Source organism: Zalophus californianus, chromosome 2 (assembly GCF_009762305.2).
Source record: "Zalophus californianus isolate mZalCal1 chromosome 2, mZalCal1.pri.v2, whole genome shotgun sequence".
NCBI classification, from domain to species: domain Eukaryota; kingdom Metazoa; phylum Chordata; class Mammalia; order Carnivora; family Otariidae; genus Zalophus; species Zalophus californianus.
The window spans coordinates 117,424,230-117,441,783 of NC_045596.1; the positions used below are offsets into that span (position 1 = coordinate 117,424,230).

General features: G+C 43.8%; 1 protein-coding gene across 3 annotated transcripts in view; it reads right to left on the minus strand.

Annotated features, from left to right (window-relative positions):
- The window catches only part of TBC1D9 (TBC1 domain family member 9), a 114,886-nt gene that overhangs the window by 68,771 nt on the left and 28,561 nt on the right, over positions 1-17,554 (minus strand). The window contains exon 1 of one of the 3 annotated variants that reach the window (XM_027598311.2): positions 527-638. The exons of the other annotated variants lie outside the window; for them this stretch is intronic. The gene's annotated coding sequence lies outside the window, so the exon portion shown is untranslated. Of the gene's footprint in view, positions 1-526; positions 639-17,554 lie in introns of those variants that run through there. 3 annotated transcript variants of the gene reach the window in all.

The following is a 17,554-nucleotide window of genomic DNA, read 5'->3' on the forward strand; positions in this document are numbered from 1 at the left end:
AGTGTGCCAGGCTGGCCTACATATTATTTTAATCTGTCCCACTTTTCTTTGTATTGGAAAAGTTTAGGTCAGCTCAGCAAACATCAAGTAAGTACCTACTGTGGGCAAGGCAAACCCCGTGGGCACAAAACACAGTAAGACAGAGTCCTTAAGGTATGTATAATCTAGTAGGGGAGAAGGCAAAGCAGTGATTTTCACACTTGTCTAGGAGTGAACAAGGGCTGTGAAACAAGCATTTCCCCACCTCAGTGGCAGAGTCCTTTGGCATTTGTCACATCAGTCATTAAAACCAGAGATGGCTGCAGATGACTGCCCTCTACAATGATGCAATAACTAGGCTGAGGGTCAGGAAAGGCATTGGGGTAGCATACGGTGGCATTCTGTGGGACAGGAACCTCACTGATCTGTCCAGACCCCAGGGGGAAACTCGCCCATGTCATCCAAGTCCAGGAGGCCCGAACAGTCAGCAAATGAATTTACCCATTTATTCGTGAGAAATGCAAATACTCAGTGCACCGATGCTCACTTAAGAAGAGGCAGTGTCTTCTCTTTCCAGGAGTGCAACTCTATCTTATAACCACCATTCCTCCAACATCCCCCTCTCCTGGAAAGTGTGCCTTCTTTATCTATCCCAACCTGGGATTAAGCACCGGACATCTTCTTCATTGTTCTAAAATAACAGGGACACACAGACACACAAATTCCACGAAGTCAAATAAACTAGATCCCTTACTTGACAGGATGAATCCAAAAGATCCCCATAAAGTAAATGCCCATAATTATTCCAAAAGTCGGGTGGAAATTAGCACAGAGTGGGATTTGGACTCAGAAGAACCAATTAGGAACTCTGGATAGTTTTCATCTTAGGGCAAGACATCTTATTTTCAATGCCTCGGTTTTCTCAAGGATAAAATGGAAGACAATATCACAGTTACGAGATTGTTCTTGTAATAAGACTGAATGTAATGGGATTTAAGGGCAACGGGCTGCGTAGAGTAAGGGGTTAAGAAACCTGTCTGGAACTTGCCAAGACACTCCTTTATTTAATTTGACTTCTACTTAGATGGCATGTCTGTCAAAAATGGCTTTGGGATACTACTGATAAATGCTTGAGGCTGAGCGGGGGAGGCGAAAGGTCCCCAGGCTCCCTTGCTCTGCTCCTGCTAAAAACAAGCAGCATACTGGGAACCATGAAGCTCAGTGCCTGGCTCATAGGAGGATTTTCATGAAGTTCTGCTGAATCTGAACCACAAGTTCTTCTGAAACTGTCACCACTAGTGACAGTTTCCTGACGTGTTGTCTTATAACAATGTCTTAAGGTTTGGTTCCCACCGTATCACCATATGGAATACCTTGATGTGCATGCTACCAATGAAATTCACTTCCTTCTGCTCTGGCAACCTGGGGTCATAGAAAGAGCTGTATCGTTGAGTCACCTAGTGTTCAGACGAGCTCAGTTCTGGCTCTGACTCTGTTATAACCAGTTCTGTGGTGTGGACATGCCACTTCTCGTTGCTTTGACTGGCTCAGTTGTAAAGTGATCATAATAGCACTTGCCTTCCTGAACCAGGGTTATTAATCAAAAAGCCTACGGGAGGTTAACCATGGGCAAGTCCTACAGTTGTCCTTGGTCTTTGTCCAAGGACAGGAATTCATTTAGGTTCACTCCAAACCCACAGTGACCATAGCCGACCTGAACACACCAGGAAAAACAAACGTTCACTAAAGTGGAAATTAATTCATTTGTTTGATCTGGCCTGTATGAAATACATTAAAATCCCTGCGGCCTGTAGTTTTCCAAGGGGTAAATTTCCACGTAATGTCACACATGTATGCATTTTTGTTTTCTCTACTGTGGCGTGGATTTACTGCAAAGACCTCTCTAATTAATTTTCAATTATCTGCTGATGGAAGAGTATATTAACAGGAAGAGCAGAAAAGAGTGCGCCAGCTAAGCTGGAGTCCCTTCACTGTTAACTAGAAATACAAGTACATCATTCGTAACTGAGTGTTTGTAATACTTCACTCTTCTTGAATCAAAAGAAGAAACAAAATCCCCACAATACTGGAAATGGCGCATACATTGGTTCTAAGGAACACACACTACAGTCTGGGCTTAGGGAATTCAGTCAAGGATTAGCTTACATGGTTTAATGAGCCTCTAAAGGAGTGTCATCACAGATAAAGGTTCTTCAAGGGCAAGCACAGCTCACCGGGCAGAGCAGCCAACAGAAGTGGTCCCAGTTCTGGAATTCTTCAGTCCTGGCCCTGCCACTACCCCACTCTCACACCCAGCCTCCCTGAGCCTCAGTTTCCCCACCCTTAATGTCTCACTAGACTTGTATATTCTGTAACACACAGCAGGGAAGGCCCCTGAAAAGGTTCAACCTGATCCACTCATCTTGACCACCACAAAGGTCCCCAAGTGAAATCCACCTCCAACACCCATTATCTGATTTAACAAAATCTCCGGTGTCACTCAGGGACAAAGAAAACTGAGTTGTTTAAGGAAGACACCCCCCCCCACCCCCACCCGCCGCCACCTCTGCAGAGTGAGGGCTTCTGATGAGATACCAGCTCATCAACACTGAGTGTGCATTCACAACTTGGCACCACCACCTTCCACTAAGATTTAGATGAAAACGAACAGGTACATACATACCTACTCTAGGGTCCATGCTGAAATATTTTAAACTACAGACAGTATAGCATTGTAATACTCACATGAGGTGCACGTACAGTTAGAAAACTGTTGTGAAAATTCTTTGAAAACTTAAGGTACGAGATATTCAGACAGAAAGTAATACTGTCAATCGAGGTACGCAGGTGGCCAGCCAAATCAATAACTACACTCTTCCACATTAACCCAGACTCACCCTTTCCCTTTGTAACACTGAGCAGAATCCTCCCTCGGTTTGCAATGTTGTGCTTATCCCCCTTCCCACCGCCTTAAATGACAAACTCCTAATTGTTTAATACCTCTCTTTCTATCCCTCCTCCCCTCCAAGTTCTGCTTCTGTAGTACCTATTGAATTTATTTAAAATTACTTGTACATTTTGCCTCATTCCACATCTCCTCCTCTTTCCAGAAGGCCTCTTATGGCGGAGGCTGACTCTTTCCGACTCCTAGGTCCTGCCCTTTGCTTGGAGCACAGTAAGCCCTGACCACACGTTTGATCAATGGATGAGTTCCCTAGTTTTTGAAAACCTACATAAGTTATCACTGTGCTGCCTAAACGCTATGGATACAAAGAATCAAGACTCTGGGAGAGGGAAAATATTCCTCCTTTAGGCTCTATCCACACAGAATCCTGCAAGATGGGAAATCTGAGCCGGAGAATCCAATCCCCCCACCAACACACCCCCCCAAAGAAAAAAACCAACCCAGCCGTCAAGATCTTCTTAGAAGTTTTATTACTCATAACTCTGAAATGGCTGTCAAAATACTGAACCTCTTATTTCCCACACGAAGCGCTGTTTTAGCAGCTGCTCTGGTCAGCTATTTCTGGTGTTAAACAATCTTTGATTGCCTGAGATAACGGAGTCAAATTATGGCCCTCAAAATAACTCTTCCCCACATCTACCTATGGTATTAGTTCGGAGGCATCATGTAACGTAAACATGCTGTTTTCAAGGAGATTCAGAAAACACTACAAAATTGGTATGTTTAGGCTTCCCATCTGCCTGTGGGCACTGGAGGGTGTGACACACAGAGTCATCACTTGCTCGGCTCCCGTGTCAGGAGAGTGTGGACATGTAGGAATGTGCCCGTGACAATGATCAATCACCTACTGACGATCTTGGAATTACTTAATGTCAAAGCGGACAAGGTCCTGAAGCTCATTTGGCCTTTCTCTGCCCCCTTGGCCATGCAGCCAGTCAGAGGTCTACAATGACCATGGAAGCGAAAGGTCAAGGGCATGGGCAATAAAAGTCCCTCCTCAGAGAATGCCACGGATGCCCTAAGCACTACTGTTCAAGGACATATTGCAAAACCACAGAAGAGTATAGGAAATTACAAATACATGCACCACTACTCTGACTTTCAACATCTGGCCTCATCTGCCTTTTTTTTTTCTTTAAACAAAGCAAATGTAACACACATAGCAAAGGTCCCTTTAATGTCTCCTCAATTCTATTTCCCTCTCTCCATTGACCACTGTCAGCTTGCTTTGTATTCTCCCCAACCAGGTCCTTAAACTTTTATCGCCCCACGTGTATGTACATGAATGCACACTTTACACTGCTGTGCACTTTAAAATTTGCATTAATGATAATGAGTAGATACTGTTTGGCAACCTGTTTTCACCCAATAAAATGATTATAAAATTTACCCAGGTTAGACTTGTAAATTTGATTCACTCATTTTAAATGCTATATAATATCCACTGTATAAATATAAGTTACTCTTTTTCCTAATAAAGGACATTTGGGTTTATCTCCAATTTTTTTCTTGTAATAGGCACTGCAATCATTTTCTTTGTATATGATGTTTTAAGCGTGTGAAAACATTTTAGAATGGAACTGTCATAGGGTAAGTGCATCTTTAAACCTCATCAGACATTACAAAATTGCTTTCCAAAGTGATTGTGCCAACTTACTCTTACCAGGAAAGCCAGACAATATGTTTCTCTACAATGGTCCAAACACTTAGTATTATCAGTGTTTGGTTTTTTATTTTCACCAATCTCAAGGGTGAGAGATAATATCCATTTGTTATTTTTGTTTTTTAAGTAAGCTCTACACCCAACACTGGCGCTTGAACTCACAACTCTGAGATCAAGAATTACATGCTCTACCAAGTGAGCAAGCCAGGTGCCCCTCCATTTGTTGTTTAAATTTGCATTTTTCTAATTATTAATGAGTTTGAGTATCTTTTCCTGTTTATTATTTACTCAGGTTTTCCATTCTGTGAGCTATTTGCCTTTCCCACTGAACTGACTTGTGCTGGAGATCCAGTTCAGAGATTCGGAGTTTACCATTTAGAGGCTTCCACGAATATATACCCCGATCAATTCATTTCACCAAATACCCACTGATCTCCCTAAAGCCAGACAGGCAGTGTACTTGGACTTACTTCTTTATATATATTCTATATAAATGGAGGAATTTGGGACCAGTATCTGCAAACCCCTCTGCATTGCTCCCATGGGAAGTTTCTGTAGGTCACGGGCTCTCACCTTCTCCTACCTGCTGCTCCCAAGTTGTTACTGGTACATCCCTTGCAAGTCTTAGCACTGACTAAGATCACATGGTCTTAGGCAGAAAGTAATTAAACAGTAACACCCAGAAGCAACTGCTGACAGCATTATAACCTCCAGCCACACCATAGTTTTTATACTGCTCTTAATGACTCTTGTTTGTAGTTTCTTCCCACCAGTCTGTGAGCTCCTGGAGGGCAGGCACAGCCTTGTTTTACCTTGGAATTCCCAAAGCCTATGGTAAGTCCCGCAAGTTACGCTGAATATTTATCAATTGGGCCACAAAGTTTCCACTTTGATGGACATTAGGGGGAAACCAATAATTATTTTCAAACCTTATTCAGCTACCATAGTACCTAATAAGTTCTAGCAAGTTGACCTTAAATAATTAAAATTGTCTAAGAATCATTCAATGAATGGAGACCAATACTTGAGAAAAGGTTGGAAAAATCCCACTTCAGAGAGTGCAAGATAATACAGATCAAACTCACATCTAAACTTTGTACCCTGGGAGATCAACTTCTCTAATTTCGGAAGTAATTTGTCACTTTTTAATGAATATCGAGATTTATCTGGAATTAAGATGGATCAAAAAAAGAGATATTTAGGGAAAACACGAGCCTTTCTATTCTACTTTTGGGAACTAGTCCAGAGATGGGCAGCTGTTGCCAAAAAAGCACAAAATTACCCCAAAGTTTAACCAGTTGAAACTCTTGCACCCACACACAGATTGGTAAACAATTCATTTGCATACCATACTGGCCAAGGGACCAGGTGAGAGATTAGGAAAACCATCCTGTGTGCCCAGCAGTGAAGGGGAATGCTGGAATTGCCAGGTGAGGGGTCAGCTCCAGAGCTATAAACGCACCCGAGTTCACAGTGTCCCCATGATTGATGTGAAGGTACACACAGGCTACTGTAGCCCAGCTACAGTATCTCTGAGAGAGGCCATGTCTGTTCTCTGGGGAAGAAGCTGAGGAACGTAGGTGTATTGGGGGAAATGCCTGGGGCTGGAGATGGGGGCAATGAGCTTTCTCAGTTTCACAACCCCAAAGAGTCTAACAACCTTTCTCAAGTAGGGGTCGTACTGGCTAAAAGGGAGAGACCAATCCCAATACTGGGATTCTTCCCTGCTCCGCGGGGAGCCTGCTTCTCCCGCTCCCACTCCCCCTATTTGTGTTCCATCTCTTGCTGTGTCTCTCTCTGTCAAATAAATAAATAAAATCTTAAAAAGAAAGGAGAAGTAGATGACCCTCTTTCTGATTTGGGGTTAGGTCAACAGTAGCCTCACGCTACCGCACAACGCCTACGTCATCCATTTCACTTCATCTCACCGTGTAGACAACTTCTCATCTCACATTATCACAGGGAGAAGGTGAGTGAGTACAAGAGAGGGAGATATTTCAAGTGAGAGAGACCACATTTGCATAACTTTCTTACAGTATATTGTTATAATTGTTCTATTTTATTAGTAGTAATAGTTGCTACTCTCTTGCTGTGCCTAATTTATAAATTAAACTTTATCACCGGTATGTATGTACAGGAAAAACACAGTATACATGGGGTCCAGTGCTACCCACAGTACCAGGCATCCACGGGGGGTTAGAACGTATCCCCACAGACAAGGGAAAACTACGGCACACAGAAAGTGAGGGCTCAAAAGGAGAGAAAGAAGCCATGACTTTCATATTTTCCACCACAGAAGATAAAGCACACAGGCGGGTTTATACCTAAAGTAATTGCAGAAAACTGAAATCTGAAGAGCATCTCCTCAGCAGAGCCTTTGTCATACAGCCAATTAGTATGTGCTGCTCTAATCAACCAAGCACCCTTGAAGGCCCAGTCTTCCAGGAGCTGCTCCATTTCACCCTGTAAGCCAGTCTCTTAAAGTCACACGCACCTCCTCCTACAAAAACGGAGGGCAGTTGCAATTGATTTTTCCTTCTCTTTGGGGCCGTGTCTGAGAAGGAATCATTAAAATAGTTTACCACCTTACCTAACACCCTGGTTAGGACCAGCTACAATTTGCAGGGCCCAGGGCAAAAAGAAAATGCAAGGCCCCTTGCTCAAAAATTCTTAAGTTCAAGACAACTAGTAGAACATTCAACCAAGCCAGGACCCCTTTCAAATGCGGGTTCCTGTGCTACAGCACAAGGCCACATCCCCAAGAGGCTGTCACTGACCCCAGCGCTGCAGTGGTGATTTCATCCCCACAGACAAGCTTGTTGTTCTCAGACTTTTATCAGGGATTCAAGTTTGCTCTGATAGAGACCAGTGAGGACAATGAACTGAATTCATTCAAAAAACACTCTAGGCTCCTGTGTGTGCTCAATCTGCAAACAAGCCCTGAACCCAGAAAGAGGAAGGTAGACGCACTTTTGTTACATGGACTGATGCTTCCATATATGCAGCAGGAAGGTGTACTCGTTCTAATCTTGACTATAGAGGCAGGTTTGAAAACCTGAAATGATGGCTCAGGGCTGGCCAAGGTCAGCCTGCAGAATGAAGATGAAGGAACCTTTCTGGTGCTGGTGGGAGTAGCTCCTCACTGTAAAGCCCACCGTTTCTAAGAGATAAGCCACATCCACCACCTCAGGGAAACCTGGGCATGATGGCCCTCGTATACCTTCTACCAGGTGGGCCCACATTTGTAGGAGCCACTCACTCAGTCCTAAGAACATTGCCAACCCTCCTAATTCATGTAACCCCTTCTCCACAATGAATCAGTATCATGAAATAGAAGCAATCATGAATTTTAAATTACATTTAGGTAATGACCTAGTACGTCTAAGTAAGTTACAATACATTTATGCAATGATAGACATTTAAATCATGCCCGTGGGGCGCCTGGGTGGTTCAGTGAGTTAAGCGTTGGACTTCAGTCCAGGTCATGATCTCAGGGTCCTGGGACCCAGGCCTGCACCCCGCTCCCTGCTCAGCGGGGAGTCTGCTTCTCCCTTTCCCTCTGCCCCTCTCACCCCTACTCGTGCACACGCGCACTCTCTCTCAAATAAATAAATAAAATCTTTAAAAAATAAAAAATAAAAAATAAAATCATGCCCTCAAATGATTATTTAATGTCACGATGAAGCATATCTAGCATGTTACGTGAAGAAAAGAGCACAAAACTTAAAATTTTTGTTCCCTATGATTCCAATCAAAATATAATATTACTATATTATAAACTAAAATACATGATTTTTAAAGACTATAAAATTAACATATTGGTGGGTAAAATAATTTTACTTTTATCTGTATTGTTCTGTATTTCTAAAAGTTTTCCAAATGTACATTCAATATTTTTCTGATGCAAAAAAATTGCTTTGTTATCTCAATTACTTCCGACCTTCTACTTTGGGCTTTTTTTAGTTAAAGAGAGGTAATAGCCTTAAGCAAGTAAATGGTCACTGTGTTTATAATAAAGCTGCTACTTCATTCAAGATAGTCACAGGTTAGGGATGCCTGGGTGGCTCAGTCGTTAAGCGTCTGCCTTCAGCTCAGGTCATGATCCCAGGGTCCTGGGATCCAGCCCCGCATCGGGCTCCCTGCTCTGCGGGAAGCCTGCTTCTCCCTCTCCCACTCCCCCTGCTTGTGTTCCCTCTCTTGCTGTGTCTCTCTCTGTCAAATAAATAAATAAAACCTTAAAAAAAAAAAAGATAGTCACAGGTTAGTCATCTTGTTGCTAGAATGCAATCCCACAGGTCAATATCTCAAAGAGTGGCATCCTCAAAAACACACTCTGATGGAGAGGGGCCTGCCTTTTATCTTTTCGAAATTTGTTTAAAGTTCATTTTTTCCCTCTAGTATACGAAGTGCATCAATACCATAAACTGATACATATTCAATCACACAGCACCAAATTACTTAACTCAATTGTAGGGACTACATATTTAAACAACTAGCTTAAGTCAGGAAGTTTATATTCCCCAAATAAAAACTACAAACATTGGGGCGCCTGGGTGGCTCAGTCAGTTAGGCGTCTGCCTTCGGCTCAGGTCATGATCCCAGGGTCCTGAAACTGAGCCCCGAGTCGGGCTCCCTGCTTGGCAGGGAGTCTGCTTCTCCCTCTGCTACTCCCCCTGCTTGTGCTCTCTCCTACTTCCAGATAAATAAAATCTTTAAAAACAAATAAATAAATAATAAAAACTACAAACTACAAACATTAAATGGATGAAATTCGTTTTGCTACTTTTATTACTGAGTCTTCATTATAATGGTAAATACCCACGGCGCTGCCTTTGCCTACATGTAAGTGAGGCAAAGAAAGATGCTATGTGCTTGTATCTACATAGGAAATGTCCAGGAAGGATGTACATTAAACTGTTAATAACGGTTACTTCTGGGAAATGACATTGATCTGGGGAGACACACCACTGGGAAGAAGTCAGACTCTTTTGACTATCAGAACCGTATTTTTATTTTTATTTTTTTTTTAAGATTTTATTTATTTGAGAGAGAGAGAATGAGAGATAGAGAGCACAAGAGGGAAGAGGGTCAGAGGGAGAAGCAGACTCCCCGCTGAGCTGGGAGCCCAATGTGGGACTCGATCCCGGGACTCCAGGATCATGACCTGAGCCAAAGGCAGTCGCTTAACCAACTGAGCTACCCAGGCGCCCAGAACCGTATTTTTAAAAGTAATTTTTATGCTGTTGGAACTATGTAAAACCAGACGCGTGTGGCAAGTATTATAATAAAATAATAACCCAAGAACTAGTAAAGGAAAAAATATCATAATGAATATATCCTGCTCTAAGACTTTATAAAAGATGAAACTCTGTAACCAATCAGCTCTGGTATTCTCTGTGCCAGGATGTGGCTACCAGAAACATGTCACCCACCTTCGGCTCGCCATGACTGGGGACGGAGAGCAGGACTGCCACGCTGGACCAGACAAGGCTGCCCTTCACCAGGGACTATGGTTGAGGCTAACACACAGGGCTCAGAGGTGACCTGGGGTGAAAGATGAGGCAGGCCAGTCACACCCTCTTCCGGGGAATTTGAGCTGAGAAATGGTAAGTGAAAAGTCAAATAGCTACAGAAGCAGATGAAAGGATTTCAAGGCAAGGGAATGTAGCACACAAGCCAGATGACCGGGAAGCAGAAACACTGAGGTAAAGGAAAGCTAGAAAGCAGAGATCAAGAAAGCCAGCCGTGGGCAAAAAGAGAAGGGGACAGAAATGGAGAGGGCAGACAAGCACACGCACACGATCCCCAGGAGCCGGCAGGGGAGGAGGGAGCAGAGGGGCCACTTCCCCACTGCTGCCTGGCTCTCTGTCAGCTTTCCAAGCCCGGTTCCAGTCCCTGTGCATCCTGGCTACAAGCACCAGGCACTAGAGCCCTGAGTTCCTTGCAACCCAAAGCGCCCAACCGAAAACCCTAACTAACCCCGTTGGCTCATCTAAGATGAACTGAGTAAACATTCCCTTCTGTACGGCAGGAAGGCTAGTGTTATATAACCAAGTATCAGGGCATTAATAGCAGTTTAATAATACGCTTTCCAGCCTTGCATCCCAATATTCCAGAACAGACAAAAATAGCAGCTACAGAACTGTAATTAAAACAGCCATGCTATTTACAGGGGAGATACAGCAGCCCAGCTTGAGCACTGGGAATTCTGACTCTATCACCTGCAAGGCATGCACCTCCACTTGCACTGCCCCTTCAGAAGAATTCCAGCTTGGGGCGCCTGGGTGGCTCAGTCGGTTGGGCCGCCAACTCTTGGTCTCAGCTCCTGTCATGATCTTGGGGTTCCTGGGACGAAGCCCTACGTCTTTATCTTCCGGCTTTCTGCTCAGCGGGGCATTGGCTTGAGGATTCTCTCTGCCCCTCTCCCCTGCTAGCATGTGCACACTCCCTCTCTCAAATAAATAAGATAGATTGATATCTAAATAGATAGAAGAACTCCAGTTCTAGCTCAGCCTTACTGCACCTGGATAAGGTTAAGGGGACACATTCAGTTTGTGATACATCAAGTGAGAGCAACCTTCACCTAAGGTCCAGAGAAAACTTCAAAGAGAAAAGTGAGCAGGGAAGACCTGAAAATAAAGAGGCTATCATGGTACCAATGACTGCAAGGAAGCTTCCCAAATATGGTTTCACTTTGCAAAGCCAGGTCTAGAGCAGCAAGTAACGCCTTTATTTTGTCAAGTTGTTCATCATAATATTATGCGTTTTGCAATCTATGTAAATGACCTGCATATGCAGACGAGTCCCTTATGGAATACAGGAGATCCAATTGAGATTTCCTAAGAAATAGTTCAGGTATGGCCTAGAAATAGCCTATTTGGAAAAATATTGATAATGGATGGAAAAGGGGATCACTGACAATTACAAAAGCAGTATACTGAGGTGGGGAGGATTCCGTTGCAGTGATTTTAAGCTGTTTCCAAGAAACTGTTCTTTTCTCATGTGATAAACGGTATCATGACACAAGAGACACAGAGCAGTATGATACCCAGCAACATCACCACCTCATACATCCTCAAATAAGAGACTGAAGAACAAAGATGAAAGGTGAGGGAATTTTCTTTGTTTTTTTTTAAGATTTTATTTATTTGACAGAGAGAGAGAGAGAGCACAAGCAGGGGGAGCTGAAGGCAGAAGGAGAGGGAGAAGCAGATTCCTCACTGAGCAGCAAGCCAGACGTGGGACTGGTCCCAGGACCCCGAGGTCATGACCTGAGCTGAAGGCAGGCACTTAACCAACTGAGCCACCCAGGCGCCCTGGAAATTATTTTTCATATTATTGTTTCACTAATGAATAGGGAAATTAAAGTAATAAAGGTATTATTATGTTTCTTTCACACTGGATTGTATCTTTTACACCCAATTCCTTAATTTGTAAGCAAAAGTGACATATGTACACATACATGTATGTACATATATAGTATACACACATATTCTAATACATTACGCTCATTGAAAGCATGCTCATTTAAACTGAGTTTAGAGTAGGGTGGGCTCTGAAAGACCCCTCAAAGTTTGGTTTCGATCTTTGGATTTAATGAAACCCAATGATAAGTACCGTCAAGCTTTTTAAAAAGATAATCACATGAAAGAATTCGTTTTATGACAGTGTTTCTCAACCAATATGCTCTCTGAATAAACATAAAAATTTCATTCTCTCCCTCAGATTGTTATGCCACCCTAAACATCATTCTGCAGAGAATCACCTTAGGACAGAAGAGTTTTGCCCCAACTTTCCTTTCTGTCATTTGTTTGAGAGAGAGAGAGAAATAGAAATAGAGAGGGATGGGGCGCCTGGGTGGCTCAGTCGTTAAGCGTCTGCCTTCGGCTCAGGTCATGATCCCAGAGTCCGGGGATTGAGCCCCGCATTGGGCTCCCTGCTCAGCGGGAAGCCTGCCTCTCCCTCTCCCGCTCCCCCTGCTTGTGTTACTGCTCTCGCTATCTCTCTCTGTCAAATAAGTAAAATCTTTTAAGAAAAAAGAAAGAAATAGAGAAGGATAGAGAAAAGGCCTGTTTTTTTAAAAAAAATTATCAGTTATAAAATAATGTTTTTTAAAAAATTTTATTTTAGAGAGAGAAAGAGAACACAAGTGGGGGGAGGGGCAGAAGGAGAGGGAGAGGCAGAGAATCTCAAGCAGACTCCCTGCTGAGCATGGAGCCAGACACGGGGCTCAATCTCATGACCCTGAGATCATGACCTGAGCCGAAATCAAGTCAGACGCTTAACCGACTGAGCCACCCAGGCGCCCCTAATCTAACAATATTGAAGAACTGCACCAGCCTTCCTGTTCATAGTTACTACATAAAGGATTCAAGAATGCCAGTGACTGGGGCGCCTGGGTGGCTCAGTCAGTTAAGCATGACCTTCGGCTCGGGTCATGATCCCAGGGTCCTGGGATCGAGTCCCACGTCGGGCTTCCTGCTCAGCGGGAGGCCTGCTTCTCCCTCTCCCTCTGCTTGTGCTCTCTGTCAAATAAATAAGTAAAATCTTAAAAAAAAAAAAAAAGAATGCCAGTGATTGTTCCTTGATGTCGAATTCACTATCCCTTATCTTTTTAGACATGACTCCCCCTTTGTGCCCATTATGACAGTTGATGGCTACCAAATTCACTTCCCAACAGCATGTCCGCTGGACCCGCTGATGGCAGGGACAGGGACGATTCTGGGCACAGAAAGCTGAGGTAAATGCTCTGCTGAGGAGGCTCGGGCACAGTGAGGCACCACATCCCAGCACTCCCTGGCTTCAAAACTTGTCCTTCATGGCTGGAGGGCCAGGGCCTCTGAAATCTAGAACACTGATTAGGAAAACAGATTATTCCCACAGCTCAGTCACATCGTGAAGATCATGCACTCGGGAGAGGCAAATGTTCCCTGCACTCACAGTTTCCCCTGGGAGCTCTACAGTGCAATCTATGAGCGACAGGAAAGCAGGACCCTGGGCTCCCAGCTGCCCACCCCTTAATTCTGTCTGCTAGGCCACGAGATGGTGACAAGTGTTTGTTGTTGCTGTTGTTTGTCTGTTGCATTTTCAGTTTTATTGAATAGAGAGAAAGGCCATTCTCGAGGGTTTTTGTGGAAGACAAACCATGCCACTCAAGTTTGGTTTTGAAAGCACTGGAGAGGCACATGGATTCCTCAGCCCTTGGTGGAGCTGAGCGGGGTCTTCCCCTGTGTGCTCACACTACCATTTGCAAAGTGTGCTGTGATGTGAAAATCGGTGGAAAGCTCTGTTAGACAAAACAAAGCACAACAAGCCTTCAGGTCGCAGTACATTACACTACAGAATTTCTACACATTTAATCTCAGTGCACACGCACATCATTCAATTGAGTTAACAGTATGTAGTTGTCCCATACTTTGCCTATAAAGTGGTACTAAACATGCTTTAGTTTACTTAAATGCAATATATGTATTGTTCTTCTTTTATAACAAACAAAAATAGGGGTGCCTGGGTGGCTCAGTTGGTTAAGTGTCCAACTCTTGATCTCGGCTCAGGTCACGATCTCAGGGTCATGAGATGGAGCCCAGCATCGGGCTCTGTGCTCAGGGGGGAGTCTGCTTGAGATTCTCTCCCTTTCCCCCACACTCCCCCTGGCTCATGCTCTCTCTCTCAAACAAATAAATAAATAAAATTTTTTAAAAAGAAAAAAATACACCTAAATTTGTATAGTGGGAGGTGACTCATGTGACATTTTGCCTGATCTTTGTTTCTCTTTATGCTAGTTCCTTGGAAATTCTTATTAGGATCAAAAAAGTCTCCCCCTAAGTGCTGGGATCTCTGATTCCTTTCTTCAGTCTTCTGAAGGGACCCTGAGGAAGTGAGCCAGGGCCACCCCATACAACGGGTGCCCAAGTCTCAGGCCTCCTGCCCCCTAGCCAGAGAGTCTAATGGACAGACAACCACTGACTGAACACCTTCCCAAGGGCGAGCCAAATGATTAAGAAATTACTAACATGCCTACTTCAAATTATTTTCAAAAACATCACCAGGAAAACCCCTTAGAAAAACTCAGCTCTGGGGCGCCTGGGTGGCTCAGTCGTTAAGCGTCTGCCTTCGGTTCAGGACATGATCCCAGAGTCCTGGGATCAAGCCCCGCATTAGGCTCCCTGCTCCGCGGGAAGCCTGCTTCTCCCTCTCCCACTCCCCCTGCTTGTGTTCCCTCTCTTGCTGTGCCTCTCTCTGTCAAATAAATAAATAAAATCTTTAAAAAAAAATTAAAAAAACAACAACAACAAAAAGAAAAACTCAGCTCCTTTAACTTAAACCTGGGAGAGTACCCAGGAATCCAAGGGAAACATTTAGATGTTTGCACTGGCCTACTTCCTTGATGTAATAGGAACGTTTCTAACATGGCAAGACCCACGCCATGTCATGCAAAGTAATCACAGACAGTGGATTTAGGTTCCCACTTCCCCACTTAGGAGCCATGTGGCTTCAGACAAATCACTTAGCCTCTCTGAGCCATAGTTTCCTGCCACTAAGTAGGGGATAATTTATCTTCTCTGTCTGTCTCCCAGGGCTGTTGGGAAAATCAGATGACATGTAGAATATCTTCCCTGTGTAATGTATCTAGATTTTTTTTAATAATATTTAATTTTAGAGCAAGAGAGAAGCTTTAGGTTGTACATTTCCATCTTCTTGTATTACAGAGAAGGAGACTGAGCATTAGATGAAAAAGTGCTTGCCAAGGTTATGTTTTGAATCTTACTAAGTAGTCACCATGGTTATTACTGTCTAGAAAAGGTGGAGGAATAAATATGGTCTCAGTCCTGGAGATGTGTGTTTTCATCCTCATCCAAATGAAACAGAAACTGAGCACCTGTGAAGAGGACACTTTGTTGGGCATATAATCTATCTCTGCTCCCTTGGAGGAAAACAGGATCTGGCTGGGAAGACAGAGGTAGCTCGTGCAGACAAGAACTATTAAAATGACAATTCGCTCAGTTAGTTCAAGGACACATATAAGAGATGCCATGGGGCAGACTGCCCAGGGCTGGGGTTCTCATGCAACAGACAGTTTTGAACAGTGTCCTGGAGCTGGGCTTTGATAGAAGGTAATACTTAAAAGTACGGAGATAAAACCTGCTAAGAAAGTAGATCTTAAAAGTTTACACCACAAGAAAAAAAAATGTTCTTGTAACTATGTATGGTGAAGATGTTAACTTGACTTATTGCGGTGATCACTTTGTAATATATACAAATATTGGGTCATTATGTTGTACAGCTGAAACTAATATAACGTTATATGTCAATTAAACCTCAAATATATAAATAAACACATACATTCTTAAATACATAAATAGCTAGCATGGAGAATCTAAGTGGAATCCCAGTTTGACTACATCCTAGGGTCAGGATGGAGCAAGGCATACAATTTATAAAAACCACAATTTCTTCACCCAGACAGGGCTGCAGTAAGGATTAAAGGGTGTGATGTGTAAGAAACATTTACACAGCGCTGGGCACTTTCTAAGTGTTCAATAATAGGACCTACTGCGGTTGCTGAAGTGTGGCAAAGGTAGCCCAGCCAAGAGGGAAGGTATGGGGCATGCTTGGGGAGTGACCACGAGGTTTGGAAGAGAGACCAGATTGTGACTGGGCAGCCCTGTGATACACTGTTTGGACTTTATTCTACCCATGACAGTTTCTGGGCTGGAGCTACATAGGTAGTTCAGAAATCCCTCTGATGGCACTGTGTAGTAGTTGGGAAAGGGGGAACGGAAGCCAGAAGACAAATTAGGAAACTTTTTATGAGGAGGAGATTTATTGAGCCCCTCCTTTTATACCAAGAACTTTCCTTATACAGAAGCACCTCTTTGATCCTTGTGAACCCCCAGCAAGTCCTTATCCCCATTTCACAGATGAGGCAATAGAGGCTCAGAGAGATTAAGAGATGAAGCCAAGATCTGTTAACTGACCACGTTGAGTCCACAGTTGTGGTTGATAAGGGCCACGGACTGCAGGTGCAGCCAGGGAAACTGAATACCGCCGCTTCATTACTTGGACGGTAATATTGGCCACCGCAGGGAAGGGAAGGTGGTAAATTCTCTGCTATTTTTATTTCCATTGGGGCAAGGCTTCTTAATCCACTCTTTCTCAGTGGCTGCGGTGGCGGGGGGGGGGGGGAGGGGGGACGGGACACAAACAGACTGGCCTTTGAAGAGCTGGTTTCCAAGGTGACCCAAAAGCTTCTACCACTAGGAGCAGGTCCAACCCTCACAAGTTCAGTGTTTTGTGCTTATTTTCCAGAAGGGAAGATGGACCCTTGTAGCTGGGCCCACAGACCAGATCCTCGTGTGTGCACCCAGAGGGGAGCCACTGTGGTCCCAGCAGCAAACACAGCTCCTTTCCTGGTTCCTAGAAGGTGCTTTTCTGTCTGGGATAAATATCCTCACTGTAACTCAGCCAGTCTTCAAAGGAAGTTTCCATAATTACCCTGGCACCTAACAACAGGTAACTAGACCCAAAGGGAGATCCTTAGGGTCTGGGGAACAGAATCCACATTTCCATTAGAAGCCTGTTTATACTCTGGTTGGAGAAATGAAATGAAAATTGTTATAGATGCCAAGCAGACGTATATTATTATTCCAATGGACCCCTGAAACCACCACCAGATATCACCAATAACAGCTAACGGTGGTGACCATATCCTAGCTGCTGTCCTTATCACTTTATATGTACTTTCTAATTTAATCCTCACAATATCCTATGTCATATGTATATATGTATATATTTTTTGAAAGATTTTATTTATTTATTTGTCAGAGAGAGAGAGAGTACAAGCAGAAGGAGCGGCAGGCAGAGGGAGAAGCAGACTCCCTGCTGAGCAGGGAGACCGATGTGGGACTTGATCCCACGACCCTGGGTCATGACCTGAGCCGAAGGCA